This window comes from Amblyomma mixtum, chromosome 4 (assembly GCF_055824585.1).
Source record: "Amblyomma mixtum isolate Tamu chromosome 4, ASM5582458v1, whole genome shotgun sequence".
Classification (NCBI taxonomy): Eukaryota; Metazoa; Arthropoda; class Arachnida; order Ixodida; family Ixodidae; genus Amblyomma; species Amblyomma mixtum.
In genome coordinates, this window is record NC_143015.1 from 11209892 (window position 1) to 11230534 (window position 20643).

At 46.9% G+C, this 20643-nt stretch overlaps 1 pseudogene; it reads left to right on the forward strand.

The window, feature by feature from the left end:
• LOC149345692 (uncharacterized) overlaps positions 1–20643 on the forward strand; it is a 94440-nt pseudogene that overhangs the window by 2554 nt on the left and 71243 nt on the right.

The window sequence follows — 20643 nt, forward strand, 5'->3', positions numbered from 1 at the left end:
CAAAATTAGAATATGCCTCACCTATTTGGAGCCCGCATCATGCTTACCTTATCAACGCACTTGAAGCAGTACAAAACAGAGCAGCCAGATTCATTCATTCTTCATATTCCTACGACATCAGTGTGTCAGGGTTGAAAGATAAATCCGGGTTATCACTCCTCTCAGTTCGCCGTCGCATCGCCAGCCTTTGCTTATTCTACAAATTCTACCACAGTTCACTTTCCTGCGCACCCTACATCGTCCCGCCAACCCGCATATCTCATCGCACTTCTCATCCTTTCCAAGTTTCTCGACCACGTTCCCGCACGGTTACTTTTGCAGCCTCATTTTTCCCCCGTACCATTGTGGACTGGAACGGCCTTCCCAGCGACATTGCGGCCATCATGTGCTCCGCGACCTTCGCTGATAATCTTCATGCTCATTTGTCATCGTGTTAACACTTGCCGCCAACGAATATTGTACCCACCCCTTATGTAATGCCCCTCACCGGGCCTTTAAGGAAAATAAATGAAATGAAATGAAATGAAATAAGCCGGAGGTGCCTTTTAGGCCTATCGTGTCTGAACAAGGGACGTGGCAAAGACAGGTGTCTAGTTTCTTGCAATGTAAGCTCAGCCTGCTTAAAACAGAAGACCCGTTTTTAGTAAAAAATTCTAGTGAAGTTCTTCAATTTATGCAGTCGGGTAAATGTGATAACCTTCGCGCTTTTTCTGTAGATATTAAGGACCTGTACTATTCACTGCCGCATGATATGTTAGTGAAATGTGTTGAGGAGTGTATTGACCAGTTTGGAATTGTTGCCTTTCAAAACTCAGCAGGTATTAGCGCTAGCAGTTTTTTAGAACTTTTATCCTTTTATCTGAGGTCCACGTTTATCTTGTGGAATGAACAACCTCACCTTCAAAAAGAAGGAATTTGTATCGGCTCCTGCATTGCCCCGATCTTAAGTGACCTCTTTTTAGCAAAACTTGACAAAGCCGTTATGGACAGATTAGACAATATGCAGGTTACCAAAGTTTTTAGATACGTTGACGATTTCCTGATTTTTATTGACAGTGACCATGATTACTTTGAATCGAAGGCTTTTAACATACTAACTGTGCTCAGACAAAGTTTTAAACCGCTTGTTCTAACTTTCGAACTGCCTTCTAATGACAAGCTTAGATTTCTTGACATTAGCATCATCTTTCACCCAGATCATACCTGCTGGGCTTATGAACCTCGCAATACCAAGCCTCTCCTGCCCTTCAAATCTGCCCACTCTAAACTGGTTAAAAGAGCGATAGCGAATCTGTGCCTTGAAAATGCCCTCCGAAAATCCTGTCCGCATTTGATGCATGCAAGTTTGCAACAACAGTGCAGTAGGCTATCGCACGCTGGCTATCCTGGTCCCTTTCAGATTTCAGTAGCGGAAAGTTTACTCAGGAAATTAAGCATTGAGCTGCATCCTTGTGCGCATGTGCCCTCAGAAAGACAGAAGAAAAAAATGGCAGTTATCCCATACTTGCATACCATCTCTCGCAATCTTAAGCGCATTGCAAATCGGATAGATGTGTCAGTTGTTTTCTCTGCCCCTCAAAAGTTAAACAGCCTATGCAAGGTAAACAAAGTTGTTCGTCCTTTGGCCAAAGAATGCACAAAAAACACCAAAAACCGTTTGCAGAATGCAAGGTAGGCGTGGTGTACCAGATACCGCTCTCATGTGGACGACAGTATGTCGGTCAAACCGGTCGCTGCCTGAATGACCGCCTCCGTGAGCATAATCGCAATGTAAGTAATAAGAATGAAAACGATGGAGAACTCGTGAAACATTGCAACGTATGTGTAAAGTGTGAACTGTTACTTGACAAATGTTTTTTACTTGGAAAAAGTAATGACAAGCGCACTCGTGAAATTATCGAAGCAGAAAAGATAGGCAGGTTAGGAAGTGCCTGTGTAAGCACTCCTTCTGTCAGACTTTCAAAAAAAAGAAGTAGATTACCTACGCTCACACTGATTTTGCGCATGTTTTGAGATGATACGGTACAAATGCATGCATAAATTCTTGTGCTTTGGTTTCTAATAAAGTTGTTGGAAGTTAGCGCTGTGTGTGTCTACTCGTTCTTTTGTCCCTTGTCCTGTTTGCGCTATTGCTCCGAAGTATGAACCAACAAGCCCGAATTTCAACATTGTTAATACATTAGAAGTGCGAAGATAAAATGGAGTATTAGAAAGGCGATGACAAAACTTGATAAAGGACAAAAAAGTGTCACTGGAAACACTAAGTATACACAAAACCTCGCAGCAAGATATTTAAATACACATATGTCTCCATTAAATCTACGTATCTAAGCAAAAGTGACACTATAATATACGCCAAACAAGGCAAATAAACATCTTGCGCAACCACAGATAGTAAACTTCACACACGGAAAGACAGACGATCCGGGCAAGAAGAAAACTATGATAGCAGAGGTCGCGATATGTACGTGGGCCGTGCTCGGTCGGTGACCCTTCAAAAAAATTTCGGGGGGGGAGGGGGGGGGGCTGTACCTAGGAACATCACCTGCTGCTCAAGACCCCAACCCCTAAACCCCATCCCATTTTGCGCAATCAAGTTTTATACTACTACTACTCCGTTCAACGTGACGTGCGCGCACGGCAGTTTGAACGAGGCTCTGCCTTATGACACCACTCTTGCAAACATGGTTGCGAATGGCGCACAACTCCCATGGAACCACACACACGCCTTCTTAGATCGTAACCTAATCGCGCTGTAAATGCATTCCGAGCAGCGACGTCACGCCCGGCTTCGCAAGCAATACACCTCGCGTGGTTGCTATGGAACCTATCGACACTGGACCCGCCGCTTAATGTACAGAGGGCAAAACGCATGCCTAGAACAACCAAACTGTGTGTTCCGGAGCTCCCAAAGCTGCTGCGACCAAGAAAGCCAAAAATGACGATGAAATTCTATGAGTTTAATAGCACTTGTTTACATCCAGACCATTTTTAACCAAATCTTATGGCTAGTTATCGCGTGTTACGCCCGAAACACGCTCAGAGCGTGTTCTAGACATGCGTTTTGCCCTCTGTACTGCGCTTCGCACAAGTATGCGATACCGCAGGTTTCATCATGATCTGTACCCACGTCATTTCACATCGCCGCAGCAAAAAGTGCAATCAAAAACTTATGGTAGGGCGAGAGCGAATCGATCAATAACTCGAAGTGGGAACAGTGTTGACCAAATGTTTAGGGGAATCCCCCAAGGTGGAGTAGATTTTGTAATAAGGGAGCAATTACTATTTGACATCCACCCGAGCACAGCCATACGGCTACAAAGGAAAGCTATAAAGCATTCTCAGAAACTCCGTAGTTAAAGAAAAATTCGTCCTGGTCCGGGGTTCAAGCCCGGGACCACCGTTTCACTGGAGCAGTCGCTCTACCAATTGAGCTAACCGGGACGGCAAGCTTACGGTACGGCGAGAGCGAATTGATCAATAACTCGAAACTCCTTTCTTTCTACTCCACCTTGGGGGATTCTGCTAAACATTTCACAGACCACCGCCGTACAGGCCTCCCCGAGACGGCGTGGAGCTAGCGCGCCGTACTCCAAGCGGTTTTTCCTAAGCTGTGGCCGCTAGGGTGCTTCTGCGGGCTAGTTGGTCTAAGACGACAAAAAAAATAGCGAGGACACTTTGGCAACTAAAGTGTCTTGAGGGGCGAAAACCGAGGACACTATGCCGTGACGACTTCCGGTGGATGTAATGTCACACCATTTCCATGGCTATATCGATACCCAAATTATACATCTTTCGGGGATCTTAAGTGTTTATTACGCTTAATTACACATTTTCTATCTAAATTGACACTAATCCGATGTTTTTCCGACCATTCTGGGACCATTTTCACTATGCCGTGATGACTTTCGATGGACGTGACGCGTCACTGTTCCCGTGGCTATATCGACGTCCGCGCTATTTCGATGCAATTTCGACACTTTTGCCTATAATTAATTGACTAATTAATCTACAGTCATTACACTTGGCTTCTAGGTTCATTTTTTCATCCCATATCCGAAACAGCCATTGGTTTTCTTATATCTTTTTTAGTTCCCGAGTTAAACGCGTGTGACACGCTTTGTTAACGGACGACACTATGAACCATTGAATGCTTTCGACTTAAAAGGGGGACCTGCCGCGGTGGCTCAGTGGTAGGGCGCCCGTCTACCGAGCCGGGGCTCACGGTTTCGAACCCGGCCGCGTTTCGGTGGAGGAGAAACGTAAAGGCATCCGTGTGTTGTGCACGTTAAAGATCCTCGGGTGGTAGAAATTATTCTGGAGCCTTCCACTACGGCACCTCTTTCTATCTCTCTTCTTTCACTCCCTCATTTATCCTTTACCTTACGGCAGGGTTTGGGTGTCCGCGAGATATGTGAGATGGTTACTGCGGCAATTCCTTTCCTGATAACCAAGTTTCATGTTACTCTTTGTACGGGTTGTACCCGTGCTTGCTTACACAGTGTGACAATCTCTAGGAAGCGCTGATGCGATCGCACACCTAGGAAACACTTGACAGCCGGGTTGTTGACATCCCTTCGACCTGCGCTTCTCGCTAATTGTCCCGGCTTTCTCCGACGCGGTCAGTAGTTGATGTTAAATCACTTTATTCGAAAGCATGTTCGATGAGCGTTCGAATTCGTTGAAATGGCCTAACTGCTTAGCCACAACCGACGGCGACGACTGCTGCTAGCAGCCTTAAGCATTGCTCGGCAGTCTGGGACACACCGGCGCTTCCTGATCGTTGCATGCATGTCCTGCGATGCAAGCAATAGCTGATTTCAGGTCACTGCTGTCTAAGCTAGACTTGATGGTCACTTGCATTCGCTTAAACTTGTAAATTAGCTCTCGACAACCACCAAAATTGCAAATCAAACCCTGCGGACTCACTAGGCTTAGCCGTCGATAAAGGACCTAAAGGGGGTCGTCGTCGATTAAAATTTAAGAATTTGGCAAGCATTTATCGCTAGTGAGTGCTGAAATGTGCATATGTGAAATGCTACCGCTTGTTTCACTTATTTCCAGTACGAATAAGGTAGAGACAAGCTCGAATATATTCACACCATTGGCTCATCAGCGTGGTTTTCGCTCAGCCAGCGATCTGCTGAGGGCACCAAGGGTGGCCGTCCGCCGATCGGATTTGTCGGTGTTGTTGGCCTGAAAAAACTTGGCGCGCTACTGGAAACCAACTCGCCCAGCAACACACGTACCTAACGATATGCTGCTGTTCACCGCGCTGGTGACTTGTCGAACTATATAGTGTGACCGCGGTGACCGCGGATGTAGTTGTCCTGAACATCCTGAACATGCAGCGCTGGCAGACGAGGGACGAAGGAGAGACGACACACACAGGGCGCGCTTTAATTTCGAAGGAGGGCGATCCGCACGTTCTATACAGCACCCAAAACCCGTGATTGTAAGGTACGTGATCGTAAGTCAAGGCAACTAACAATAAAACCAAAGGAAACAGGGTAAGCGCGAAGGCTCGTGTTGATTCACACAGTACAGAAGCAAAAAAACCCAAGAAGGATTCAGTCATTTTGGTCGGCCAGGTGCCAGGAACACCCCTGAGGACACAAACAGCAAAGAGCGGCAGTGAAGGGGGCAGGGGGAAAGACATAATAACAACACTTAGAGAGATTACACGCGCCGGGAGTCCTGTGCAACTTGGCGATGACAGAGATAAAAAGATAAAAACGTTAAGATGCTAAAGGCAACGACGCGAAAGGCATTAAAATCTCAGGAGACGGTGTGAAGAGGCACGTAAAGGGAATAAAGTGAAAGGGTGGCTGAAATGGGGGAAGAATTGATAGTCTAAAAGCATGCGATGAAAGCCAACCGAACAAACACGGCCTAAAAAAATGCGGTGCAAGCCAACGAAGAACACGGCAAAAAAGTGGGGATGAGGGTAAACCATAAAATCGGCCTAAAAGAACAAAGGTGACTAAAGCTAAGAGAGGAATGAAAGCTAGAATAAAAGAATAGAAGTAGTGTCCCCATAATATTAAAAGAGAAGTGGCGAAAGGGCTGGGGATGTGACAATGAGCCGCGTAAGGAACCAAGGCGCCAAATTAGTGACTGGGAAAGAAACGCAAACTCCTTTTCCAACAGGGCTTCTGAGGGCGTACTGACGCATACGACTTGTTGCTTGTTGATGAAACCTGCCTCAATTATTTCCCAAGTGAGTTGGTTCTGCTCTTTGCGAGAATTTTTGTTTTCTTTTATTCTTTATTCAGTTTATATCCCGCTTAGCCCGAAGGCGCTACCGCAGGGGGGTTACAGTGATGAAAAAAACACATCTTCATTCATACAGCACACTTGTTGACATGCAAGGCGATTCCATTCACTTATAGAACGCTCAAAAAATGAATTTGCAGACATCTTAGTTCTGGTACGGTATTCTAAAATCTTAAAGCAATGATCAACACGACAAGAGATATAATGGGGCCTGTGTAAATATTTTTCCTTTTGAATGCCGGTTTTATCATGAAATATTTGATACAGCAGTTTAAGACGCAATTTCTTTCTTCGACAAGAAAGACTTTCCCACCCTAATTCGTTTTTCTTGTCGGTGCATCTATCACCTCTGGAGTATCAACGTAGGACGAACCTTGCAGCTCTGTTGTAAGAGAGAGATAGAGACTCTTTAATGAAAAACAGAGAATTAACCGGCTTTTCAATATCGCTGGCATGCTACTCTGCGTAGGGAGGGGAATTTGGTAGATAAAGACTGAAGGAGAGCAGCGTGGAAGAGGTGAAAGAAAAAAAAACGAAGATAAAATGCGGCCACGAAATGGGTACTAAGGATGCAATGGCGAGTATTGATGTAACCTATGGAATGATGGAGTGCATAGACCGACAAATGGGCTGACGAAGTTCACTGCATGAAGAATGCATGAAGGTAACGTGCAAGTGAATTTAGAGCTTATCGAGATGTCCAATGTCATTTAAATATGTAAAAAGAAAGTTCATTGCAAGTCTCTGTTGCCTGAAGCAGGCTAAGGGACCTAAAACTTTGTCCATTGTAAGGGGCACTGAGCAGAGCTTCTGCATGCAATGTTCATAGTACGCACGCTCGTTAGCATATGCAGGGCACTCAAGCAAGATATGCTCCACAGTTTCTATCGCGGCACAGTTGTCACAGTGCGGACTGTCCATTTGTCTAAAACGGTATCGTAAGCCGTCTGTATATGCAGCATTAAGACGAAGTCGATGATAAAGTGTTTCCAGATGTCGAGCAATTCTGGGTGAGAGTCTTGATCTAAGATGTGGGTCGATTGAGTGAAGAAATTGGTACTGATATGTCGGCAAACTCCAAAGCCGATACATTTCTTCGGACGCAAAACTTTTGGCCACCTGGGACGCACCAGATTTCGTGAAAAAACTTCGAATGTATCTCTGATGTTGATGGCCCTTGCGGGCCGCTTCATCTGCTTTTTCATTAGCCAGAATGCCACAGTGAGCAGGTACCCACTGAAATGTTATGCAGTGGCCTGCGGCAATAGCTAAATGATGTATATACCCGATGTCCAGGGAAACTGGCTGGGGATTCGTTTTCTTCAGCAGGTTGGCCAGGATCTGCAGAGATGCTTTTGAATCAGTGAAGGTAACCCAACGGCCGGCGGTTCGGCGCAGGATGTAAGAAACAGCTTCCTTAATGCCGTGAAGCTCAGCTGTTGTAGAGGATGTCCTCCGCTGCAGCCGGTAAGAAAGGGCATGACCTGTTGAGGGCATCTAAAGGCCACAAGACGAGGTTTCTTTAGTAGTTGAACCATCGATGAAGATATGGGTGTGCTGCGTATATTCTTCGATTAAGTAGGAGAGAGTAGCTTGCAGAAGCGCTGCCTGTGGCATGCGGCTCTTTGCATTCACACCTGGAACAGACTTCTTCACCTTTAGAGGAGAGAGTTTCCATGGAGGAAAGGCCAGAGGTAGTAGTTTCTGTGGCTGATTAATAGTAGGAAGGGGCAGGAGCTGTACTGCCTGGCCAAAGCTAGAGTTGCTGTGAGTTAGGTGGACACGGTGTAGGAAGTGCTTCTTCCCTTGAAGAGCATGGCGGAGATGGGTACGCATAGTTTCCTGGGCGGCAATCACCTCTAGTGGGAGACATCCTGCCTCCGCTACTGTTCCTGATGCAGAGGAACCCTTTGGGAGGCCAAGGCATATTCGCAGGCAGTTGTTCCGTGCGGCAACGAGAGACTTATTGCATGATGTAGATAATCTTTGAAACACTGGTAGTCAGTAGCGCAAGGTTCCTTCAACGTAGGCTTTTTCAAGCAGAAGCATTGATCGGCAGTTGCTACCCCACCTTGTTCCCGCCATGAACCTAAACACTTGCGATGCTGCAGTGATCCTCTCGCGGAGTTTTCTGATCTGAGGTGACCATGACAGATTATAGTCGATTACAACACCCAAGAATCGCTGAGATCGTACATAAGGCAGCGATCGTCCGCCTAGGAGCAGCGGATATCGGGTCATCGTTTTTCTTGTAAACGCCATTGCAACACTTTTCTGGCGAGAGACGAAGACCTCTGGAAGCCAGGTACATCGAAATATGCAATAGCGCTCTCTGAAGACGTTGCTGGGTAATATAGCGCGAACGCGATGCGGTCCAGATGCAGATATCATCAGCATAAATTGTTATGCGGACCCCTCGCGGAAGGTTTCTTCTTATGTGAATAAGGACAATATTGAACAAGAGAGGGCTGAGCACCGCTCCCTGTGGTACGCCCCTCTCCGCTGCGTGAAAGCGAGTTGGACCGTCTGGAGTGGTCATAAAAATTTGCCGTTCTTTTAAATAATGCCCAATCTACTTGTATAGCCTTCCTCCAAGGCCAAGACTGCCAAAGGCTGCGAGAATTGCATGGTGAAAGACGCAGTCAAAAGCGGCCTTGATGTCTAGAAATACGGCTGTCGGGATGTACCCAGCATGAAGGTACTCCTCAATTGATGAGACGAGGGCGATGATATTGTCAGTCGCAGACCTGTTTTGACGGAACCCGTTCATTTCTTGGAGGAACTCATTTCGGCTTTCTAGGAACCAAGTTATGCGCTTGCAGATCATGCGCTCCATGAGCTTACCTACGCAGCTCAGTAGGGCAATGGGCCGGAATGATGCGTAGCTTGTTGGCTGCTTACAGGGTTTCAAAACGGGCACAATTTTCGCCAGCTTCCATTCCGTGGGGACCTCACCAGCCATCCAGGAAGAATTGTAATACTCCAGGAGTCGAAGACGGGAGGTGTGGGGTAGCTTTGCAATGGCGTCATAGGTCACCTCATCATTACCCGGAGACGTGTGCCTGTTTGTCTCCGCGATAGCTGTGGATAGTTCTTCCATTGTGAAAGGCAGGTCTAAAGCTGGCACTGCCGCCTTTGGGATGCCTGTTTGACCGTCTGCGAAGAGTGTCGAATGCCCTGACCCTGCCGCTAGTAGCTTGCAGTATTCTTCTGAGACTTCTTTTATAGATTTTTGTTCGTGAAGGAAGAGTGCAGCGAAGGGGTGGAGTTGTTGAAGTGGCGTGCGCACACCTCTAACTATCCGCCAAATATTGGTTACTGGTTTGCGCACATCCAGCGTAGAACAAAAGTCACGCCACTTTTGCCGACTGAGTTTATCCATGTAGCGTCGAATGTGACGTTGTGCCCGTCGGCATGCACGTAGGTCATCGAGGCTTTTTGTGCGCAGAGCTTTCCTTTCAGCTCGCCGGCGTATAGCGCAAAGCCTTTGGAATGTGTCATCATTTGAAGGTAGGTTATCATTTTTAGCTGTAATTTGTGTACTCGCTCTCAGGCAATACGCCATTGTCGATGCTAATTCCTCATTGCGAGTTGCCGCAGTAACTCCTCTGCTTACAGCGTCCTTGTATGCGTCCCAGTCTGTAGATTTTATAAGGAATTTCTTTGGGTTCCTCTGCGCATGGAAAGCCGATATGAGGATTGGGTAATGGTCGCTTCCGCGTGTCTCCAAATCAGTGCACCAGCCAAAGTTATGGGCGTATGAACTTGTGACAGATGTCACGTCGATGCTGCTAGTAGTCGTCGGGCCACGGAGGTAGGTGATACTGCTATCATTTAATGGCTGAACTGAATGCTCGGAGAGAAGTTTTGCAAGCTTGGCACCTCGGGCACATGTATGTGAGCTGCCCCAAATTTCATTATGAGCATTGAAGTCTCCGCAAATAATATGCGGAGAGGGCGTCCTTGCTATCAAGTTTTCAAGTCTCAAAGCATCAAATGGCGTGCCTGGCTCAAGATATACTCCAATCAGAGTGTACTGTTGTCCGGCAATAACTGTGACAGCGCACACGTATTCATTGTCGCTGTGAGGCGGGACATCAACCGGTGAGGCCGGGATATCCGTGCGAAAGCCTATCAGCAATCTGCTGACGTTGTCTGGTCGTTGTGAATGATGGAAATAGTATCCATTCAGTCGGAAAGTTTCCTCGACGCGTGATTCACAGATGACTATGAAGGGGAAGCGGTACGCTCGCACGAGCTGTCGGAAATCTGAGAGTTTAGAGCGTAGCCCGCGAGCGTTCCACTGGAAAATGGTGCATGTACGAAAGATGTTGTGGATTGTCAGCTGCGGTGAAGTTCTCGCTGTGGAAGCCATGATTACTGAAGTGTGGTATTACGCCCCTGCGGAGCGTAGGAGACCGACACCAACGGCTCCATTGCAATGACAGCTTCTACTTCTGGGAGTCCTCCTGACGAGGGGTTTGCACGGATAAGAGCCTTGATGGCTGCAAACAGCATCGGAATCAGTAGGCATGTGACATCTTGTTCAGAGTTTCCGGTTTGCTGCCTGCCGCTGATCTTCGTGTCATGTTGTGGCGCCTTAGGCTCAGAGCGAGCGACGCTGTTTGTCGGGTCTTGTGCAGTGCACTGCAGCAGCTTTGATGAAGGAGAAGAACAAACAGACTTCCCACGCTTCTTTTTTACCGCATCTGCGTAGGTCTTGTCAGCTGCTCTGCCACGCTGTGCTGACTGATTCTCAGAAAGAGCTGCCGTAGTCGTGAAAACCACGTCGGGGTTAGGTGGTGGTTCATGGCGCTTAGGGGGTTTCCCTTGTGTTTGCTCTGCCGTGCGAGCAACTGTGGCTGCTTTCTTTTTATAACACCCTCCATAGGAAGCAGGGTGTGGGCCACCGCAGTTAGCGCATTTAGGTTGCGCTCTCGAAGTGCATTCTTTGTGCGAGTGGGGGCCAGCACACACTTTGCAGCGCACGGGGCCGTTACAGTGTCTTGATATGTGGCCATGCCTCTGACATTTATGGCACTGAGTTGCTGCTCCGACGTATTCAGTTACAGGGTAACTACAGAACCCCAGCGTTACTTGTTTTGGTAGCGGCGCATCTTTTGCGAATTCCAATATAACGGTGCGACTGCGTACCTCTGTTATCTTTCCACCATCCTCAGGAGTGTAGGCGGTTAGCCTCCTTGCTGAGAGGACATCTTGGTCGCGTAGATATTCCTGCAGATCTTCGTTTGTGTAGGTGACAGGTACAGTCGGGGACAAAAGTCTCTGGACCATGTGTTCCTCAAACGAAGCCAATAGCTCCGCTATTAGCTGGCGGCTGGAGAGCGCCCTTGTGGAGGTGAAAGTAAAAATTTTGTTCTTTCATCTCCACAAGTGCGCTTTCCAGCTGCCCGCTAATAGCAGAGCTATCGGCTTCGTTTGAGGAACACGTGGTCCAGAGACTTTTGTCCCCGACTGTACATCTTGTATTTTCCCATAGCTTGCCATGTAAGAGTATGGAACTCGTGCCTCTACAGCCACTCCAGCCAGCTTAGTTACCGTGAGCAGACGGTTGGCGGCGGGCAGCGTCGATATTGTAACCATCAGGCTCCCATCCTTGTGAATGCGATGGCTGAGGACTTTTTCTTGAGCCGATGCTACAACCGCCGAAGCCACAATGTTGGGGTTGGCTTTCCATAGGCTTCCTCCTTCCTTGGTGGGCCTGAAGACTACAGGAACACCGGTAGCTCTCTTTTTCTTGTACGATACAACTGCAAATGATGCTTGGTCCATGTGCTCTGGATGGTCGGTCAGAGGCTCGTTGCTGGCTTGGTCGTCGCGCAGACTCTTGTGTGCCGGGCCCTGGCCTGTAGCCGCAACTACAGGGGCCGCTGGATCCGCCGCTGGTGCTGCTGCCATCAGTGCAGCATGGAGTTCAGCTGGCGGTGATGTTCCGTGTCGGTGTTGATACGGCGCACAGCGCCTAGGAGGTCGCTTGACGTGCTTTTGCCGGCGGCCAAGGACCCCCAGGTCGCCGCACGTCGAGGACACACGCCAAAAAAACTGAAAAACCTCTGAAGTGAGAAAATAAAGCCGAAAATTACGGACCGGTGTCAGACAGCCGGCCCACTAATCGTCGTCTTCCAGCTCTGTTGTGGATTTTTTCAAGCTTATTGCACACTATTATTTACCATGGGTCCCACACCGCACATGCGTATTCGAGCATGGGTCGAACGTATCTGACAAAAGCAGTTCGTTTTAGGTGAGGCGGCGCGTGACCCAGATTTCGTTATAAAAAGTTTAAGGTCTTTGCAGCCTTCGCGAACACCGTGTCAATATGAGCATTCCAAGAACAATCGGCCGAAAATGTCACACCCAAATATTTATACTGCGATTTTTGCATAACTGTATTGTTGTTGATGGTGTACTGAGATGCTAACTCCGTCTTTTTACGTGTGAAGGTAACATGAACACACTTCTTGCTGTTCAACTACATTTTCCACCTCGAGCACCATTCAAAAAAACATGATAAATCACTTTGTAACTGCGCAACATCACATTCGTTGCTAATTCTTCTGCATAAAACACAATCATCGGAAAACAACCGTATATTAGACCCGATCCCTGAACAGATATCGTTTATGTAAACCAAAAACAAAAGTGGCCCGAGAACTGAGCCCTGTGGGACACCCGATGTGACGTCGACAAAACTAGATTGCTTACCATTCAATAACACGCATTAACGGCGAGTCGATAGATAGTTTTCGATCCAGGTAAGAACTGTACGGTCAATATTCAGTGCGACAAGTTTCTTAAAAGTAAAGAGTGGGAAACCGTATCAAACGCTTAGTGAAAGTCCAGGAAAAGGCAATTTATTTGTCCAACGTTGTCCATCTGATGTCCATATTTTTAAATATCGGGGGGCGCCGGGTAGCTGTTGTACACTGAATACGAGCAGAGGCTTTCAAATGTGTTTGAAGGTGTCGTGTAGCACCGGACGAGCTCGTCGAGTCCGATTGCCATTCCAAGTCTGGAATGCCACTCGAACGTGCCGGTGTAGCACAGGTATAACAGTAGAACGCGAGAGCGTTATCGGGCCGCCGGCGCTTTAGAAGCAGCCGTTATCGGAAGCCGCGCGCAGGGAGGGGGTGCCGGTTCCGCTCGTTGACAGAGCAGCTATCATCATCGTCATCATCATCATCATTTTATTCCAACATCAACATTATAATATTATGGAAGGCCTCCGCCACTGGTGCTCCTGGGACTCCGCCGCTGCCGAAATGCTGCCTCGGTCACACTGCCCGGCCACCATGTCGCTGCTCTTCGCCTGCTCGCAGCGTACACAGATAAGGTAAGGAAAGCGATTAATGGACGCTGTGTATACGTACCATAAGCGTATGCATGCTTACGTACGCCAAACGCAGCTAGTTTGCGGGACGTTACGTCATTACTTACGGTTCCACTTTTTACACAAGCAGATATGCAACATAAGCTCAGCCTAGTGCCGCCATGTCATTGTTATGTCGGGGAGCAATTTTGTCAACAAACCGACGCTCCTCTTAAGCCTAGAAGCGCCAGAATCATAACTTTAAATGAAAAATAAAGCAACTTTATCGCTCGAACTTTTCTTATAGGTCAGATAAGACGAAGCGAATGACGAGTGCCCCATTTATGGCCACAGAACGCACTGAAAAAGGCAGTAGCAACGACGAATTCAGTCCGAAGTTTGGAGTCCGACTTAGAAGGACGTCGCCATGTTTGTCGCCGCGGAAATGGAACTTTTTCCTCGCCATCCTATTGGCCGACGGAAATCGGCGGAACTTTTCCGGCGGCAGAAATCGGTCTTGAACTGATTGGGCTGCCCGCGTGACACTTCAGCGGAATCTGGGCCGGCGGGGCGAATTCCGCTCGTTCTCGCCGCCGAACGCTCAAGTGTGAATGCCCCGTTAGACTATGGCGACGGTGACGACGACGCCGTCATTTCCGCCTCGCGAGGTCTTAACGCTACCTTTTTAACGCGATAGCGTTAAGATATCTAAAAAGATAGATAAAGAGGTAGATACAAAGATAGCTGTCGCGTTATAAAGGGGCCGCGGCTTTCCGAGGATACGCCAGAGCCTACGACGATGGCACCTCTTTCTCCCTTCCTTCTTTCACTCCTTACTTTACCCTTTTCCTAACGGCGCTGTTCTGCGTCTTTCGAAAGCTTCACGGCTGACTCCGACTGACGTGCTCAGCGCTACTATCGCATAAACTGTCCTCCGTGTATCCGCTTTCGCAGAATCATTATTACAAGTGACATTCAACTTGAGCGTAGCTGGCAAATCTAATTACGGCGATAAGGTGAGCGCACACTGAAAATAAGCGAGAAACAGCATTTTTTGAAAGTCGTTGAAGCAGCAGTTCGCGCATGTAGCAGCTACTAAAGGAAAACCGCCGCGCTTTGGAAGCCCGTTTCCCTGTGGAAGGCGCCTGCAAATGATGGTGCTTGCTAGTTTGGGAACGTGGTGCCACTGGTCTCCGCCCGGCGTGGGGTCTCAGTTGGTTAGGGCGCTCGGCTGCTGAGTCCGAGTACCACGGGTTCGAACCTGACAGCGGCGGCCGCGGTTCGATGGAGGCGAAAGGCGCTCGTGTACTTTTACTCTTTACACTCAACGGGAGAGAGTGAACGGCGGAGTGCGCCGGCGGTTAACTACTTTTAATGATAATAATGATTTATTTCCATCACCATACAGTGTTGGAGGGGATGGGAATAAACGCGGTTATCGCTTGACAAGGTTCCCACCCCCCTGTACAGCAAGTAGGCAGTGGCATACGACGGCACTTCTGAGAAAAACAAAGACAACAGAGAAATACACAGTCACCAGCGTGTGTATAAAATCAATACGGGTTAAAGCAATAACAACAAAAGCAACAATAAAAAAGCTGTTATAAAGATTATAACAAAAAGAGCAACCAATATATGAATACAAGTTTAAAGTACGAATACTAGTAAAATGTGGCTTCAGAAATAAAGTAGTCGAGGAGGTCAGAACAGCTAATGTTTCCTATGTTAATGTTTGCGGCAATTAATTTGAGGAAAAGGACGGTGCAGTAACTGTCTCCCTCAATAGCGAGCTCATACAAATGGCTTACGCAAAACTAATACAGATCTTGCTGTAAAACAGAAGAGAAGATATAAACCAGTGGCATGCAATGATAGTTGAAGGCTCTATTGGCTATCTAGGGAGGCGATCTCTTTAGCTAGCAAGCTAACTGAAGGTGCGTTAACGCAACTTCGGTCCTTGCGAACGCCTCGAAGATTTGAGGCATCAGTTGGACGCGATTAGTCGTAAGAATTTTGCATTCAGGCAGATCTGGCCTACACCTAACCTCTTAGCAATGTCGACAATGGAGGGATGACCGACCACACTTTTTTCACACATGTGGTTCTTGCTGGTTACCACCCTGTCGACATAGACGGGAGGTCGTTTTCCCGCGCCAAACTGGCTGAAGATATCACCTGCCTAGAAAGCTAATAGAGCCTTAGCTCACCTATCACTGCCGCTGGTTGATATCTTCTCCTGTGTTTCTTTTTTTGTGTTCGCAACTTTTCCTTTTTTTTTTCTCCTTGTCTGCAATAAAACTTCAGTTCTTAGTAGCGCTCGCGTCGTCTGTTCTTCCTTCCTTTGCGCCGTTTTTGCGTTGGATTCACTGCAGCTAAAAAGCGTTTCTTGTTTAAAACTCTGGAATTGAGCGTGACCCCTTCTGCGCTGATGGGACTGCCCAGAGGCCGCATGATGGATAGAATGACGCATGTCCTCCGAGGACAGTGCACTCATGAGCGGGAAGCAGATGCGGCGCAAGATCAGCCCTCTGACTGGTTGCCCTTTCTTGAGGCGTGCGTGTGTCTCTCGGAATCTTGATACACATGATGACGGTGGTGCAGTGAAAGGTCATGGCAGACTCAGTTGTCAGAAGCAGGAGCTCATTCTGAAATGCAGTAGCTTTTTGCAAGCAATAGCAAAATCGTTGCAGTGACCGACAGGACTCAAGCAGGGCACCTTACAAATAAAAAGTTTTAGATAGTCTATAGAGTAGCCTGGCTTTTTGGGCTTGTTGGTACATATTTACAATACAGTGTAGCGCAGCAAAATACTAGGACACGTAGCGCTCGTGGTGTTCGTCTCTCGTCTTTTGTGTCCTTGTCTTCTGCTGGGCTACAGTGTATTGGAGTCTATAGAGTGTCTATAGACTCCTGTCTATAAAGTCTATAGACTGCCTATAGACAAATCCCAGAGAACAGTCTATGGGCAATACAAATGCCATAGACAGTTTATAGACAATCTATAGATTTATGGCCACACACTTTCAGGAGGCTTTTATCTACAGACAGTCTATAGACTCTGAATAGACAAAAAACAATATCTATAGGAAGTCAATATAGTTAATAAGAAGTCCACAGCATGTATATAGACCATTTTTATAACGGCCGCGGGTCTCAGATCCGTTGGGCCAGAGAGCCACAGTGTAGGTTTGTGAAGTAAAAGCTTAATGCAGGACCCCATAAGGAGACTCGGTTATGAGGAGCAGGAGCTCATTCTGAAATGCAGTAGCTTTTTGCAAGCAATAGAAAAAAATCGTTGCGGTGACAGACAGGACTCAAGTAGGGGTCTCAAATCCGTTAGGCTGGAGGGCCGCAGTGTTGGTTTGTAAAGGTGAAGAGGGTCGTAAAATAGCTAAAATGGTGCGTGGACCTTTTGCAGGCGTTTTGCGCCGTTGGCGTCAGCCTCTTCTTGTCCAGACGAGCAATGAGGCGGAGTTCAAAGTGATTAGAAATGAATAAAAGTAACAATAAGTACAAGAATAGTCATTAATGAAAGGCCTCAGGTACAAATCAGTATTTTTGCTTTATTTTGAACTCTTGCATTTAACTTGTCATGACAATGAGCCCCAATTACGGGAGAGCACACTCAGCAGGATTATACCGTGTGCTTGAAATTGTTCTCTACAGAGCTTTGTTTGAAAAGCATTGCAAGATTATTCGGTGCGGTGTGTAGAGGTGAGTTGTAAGGCAAGGCGGAGATTTTTTGCGTGATATAGGGCAATAAAGAGACGAATAATGAAGTAAAACTAACTAATTAACTTTCTAATATTCGGTTTTAGGCTGCTAAATGGTATTGAGAAATTGAAGGCCTCCAGCATGAAAGGCAAGCCTAGTTTCAGAAGTTTATTAATCGGCATTTTGGTTAGAAATATCAAACATGAAAATACGCTTATGATACAAAGCCAAAGGATGCTTTTCGGCATTGCAAATTGCTAAAATGGCGCCCATGTGCTTGGTATCACGGCGGAAATGACGTAAAGGCCTTCTACGTCATAAAAAAACGTAAACTGTGTCTGTATACGATTCAAGCGACGTCATTGTATCAATTTTTCAAGTAAGAAAGCCAACTTCAAGTGCTTTCAAAACCATTTTTTTTTTTCACGTTTGATGCTGCGATTCACGATGCCGATTCTCATATTTAAAAGAAAAAATGGCCTCGACTTCTTTTTCGCAGCCTTCATTTTCGTAAGTCAATCATGCACCCTGGAAACAAGAAGTTGATTACCTAAATTCACTTAATGAATCGTCTTTTTGTAGCCGTCTATGCCGTAAATAATGTGCCCTGTACCGTTCAATCAAGCAGCAGAGATTCCACTAAAGCATTTTTAGCTGTTTTTTAAATAAGATACCAATTTAATAATTTAAACAACACAGTATGCAAGTACACAAAAACCTAGGACTGCATACATGAATTGAAATTATGACTATTTGAAAATTTTGCACAGTAATGGTTCAGGTCGGTTCTTCTATGCAACAAATCAATTTTCCTCGTCTCTGAACTTGAAGAAACGCGACAGAACCGTCCTACTGTTCCGAAATGCACTGCCGCATCCACAGTTATGAGAACAATAAATACCTGTGCAAAAAGGACGGGAAAAGATAGAAGAAGCGTACGGGACAGGCGCGCTTTCCGTGTGTTTCTCCTCTTTTGTCCCGCCTGTTTTGCGCAGTTCTCTTCCTTATAATAGACGCATTTAGCATACCGTGTACTGTGTTACCGGTACCGGTACCGGAGCAACGGGAGCCTGCGCGCAGCCAATGTGCATGTGCAAATTGCCTCGCCGGGTATGTGGCGCCACCTGGCGCCGTCAAGGTGACTTGCGCATGCGCATTGGCTGCGCGCGGGTTCCCGTTGCTCCGGTACCGGTAACGGTAACACAGTACACGGTATGCTAAAAGCGTCTATTGTCGTGCCAACTAGCCCCTTAACGCACCCTTCTACAGATCGACAAACTCAGGCTGAGCCGTGTTAAGAAATTCGCGAAACTGGCGATGATTACACCCTTGCGACATGATGTAAGTGAGTGCCGAAACCGGTTCTAAAACACAAGACACAGCTTAATGCGTGCAAATCGGAAAGGATCGTACAGAGTGGACTCGGTAGCGCCGCCGTGACGATGTCGCCTCACGTGCCGCTGTTCGTGCTGGTTTTCTGCTTGTGCCTAATCTTCATCGCTGGAGGCACAGCGGAGTCTTTCGACGCAGAACGCACCCCGCTTCGGTACGATGGCGGCCTACCGCGACACTTGCGTGTGGGCGGAATTTCCGGCCAGTTGGTTGAGGGCACCTACATCCAAGAACTACCTCTTCAGCGCATCATCCGGGGGCACGAAGACATCACGACGCATGCCCAGAATGGAGCAGCTGCATGCTATAAAAGCAGGCCCATTGCCTAGAAGCTTGAATAGACCGGACACAATGCCACCTGAGGTGCCGCTGTTCACGCAGGTTAGCGGCAAAAAAATAATGTCTTCCATAACTATGTTCTTCTTGTCTTATAATGCTGCCGTGGACACGAGTTGTCGTTGAATGTATATGTGACTGTTTTTATTTTCATTCCGGGCCTGTTGTTGAGTCTCTCTGGGGATGTGGAGAAGAATCCAGGACCAACAAAGGAAGAAATGTGCAAGGAATATGGCGCCATAACCAGAAGGGAATTTTTGTCTAAAGCTACTGTGGTCCAAGAAAAGTAACCCTTGTTTGAAACAACGATCCTAGAAATGCAAAACAGGCTTCTTCTTATCGAAGCACAGCTTACATAAGACTCAGAACGGGCTCGGAACTCTGGAAAGAATTGTGGCTGGCCACAGTGTTGAAACATTGTCTGGTGAATCATCTGCATGATTTGGATAATCGTTCGCGACGAAACAACCTTATCATTAAAGGAGTAGCAGATGAAAATGAGAAGGAAGAAACTCTTGTGAGCAAAGTAAAGGAAGAAATCTTTAGCACTGCTCTAAAAGTGAAGGTAACTTGTATTGAAATAATTCACAGGTTAGGCAATAAACCTTCTCGTAAAGCCCGACCAGTCATCCTCAGGGTGGCAGATTATAGGGATACAATGAAAGTTATGCAGCAGTGTTGAGAACTGATGGATACGGGTTACTGTATCACTGAGGATTTCTCTAAAATAGTACAGGGAATAAGAAAAAAAGCTAACGAATTCCGCAAATGAGGAAAAGGATGCAGGAAAGAAGGTAAAGCTTATTTTTGACAAGTTGAAGGTAAACAACACGCTGTACAGCTGGGAAGAAGAGCGTGAGCAAAGGCGCAAGCTGGGAAGTGATTCAGGAACAAGTGATAATTGGCGTGTGCAGGTCAGCATGTTAGTTTTAAAAAAAATCAAGGTAAATGCGAGAAGTGTATTAAACAAAGGTCACGCGCTTGAAGCTCAAGTTATTGATAATGATCCTGACATTGCTATAACTGTCGAAACTTGGTTGCATAAAAATATACCCGATAACGAAATCATGCCACCTGATTACACACTGTATAGGAGGGATCGAGATGGAAGAGGCAGAGGCGCGGCTTTTTTGGTCAAATATGACATTATTTTTTCCACTTTAGGAGTACCGGGTGACACTGAAGCTCTGCGGATTAGAACAAAATTTTATTATCGCCCTTTGACCGCTGGGGTATATCGGGCTCCGAACTCTCCTTCGTTGCGCTGTAGTCATGGAAAATCGGAACCAACTCGCCCAGCAACTTGCCTTGTCAAATTTCAGTTCTTGTACCAGGGGCTCTTTTGCATATGACTTTGATCTACTTCCCGTTCGTTGCGCTGTAGACATGAAATATCGAAACCAACTCGCCCAGCAACTTGCCTTGTCGAACTCTCCTGTTGGACATATCTTGCTACTGAGACAATTCATGGAAATGAATATGAAAGAGCAAGGCAGAAAACTGCTACTAGGTGATTTTAACCTCCCGGGTATTGATGCGAACTGATAAGCAGCCGGAGACACTGTCGTTACTTCTTCTCAGGTGTTTTTGGATTTAAT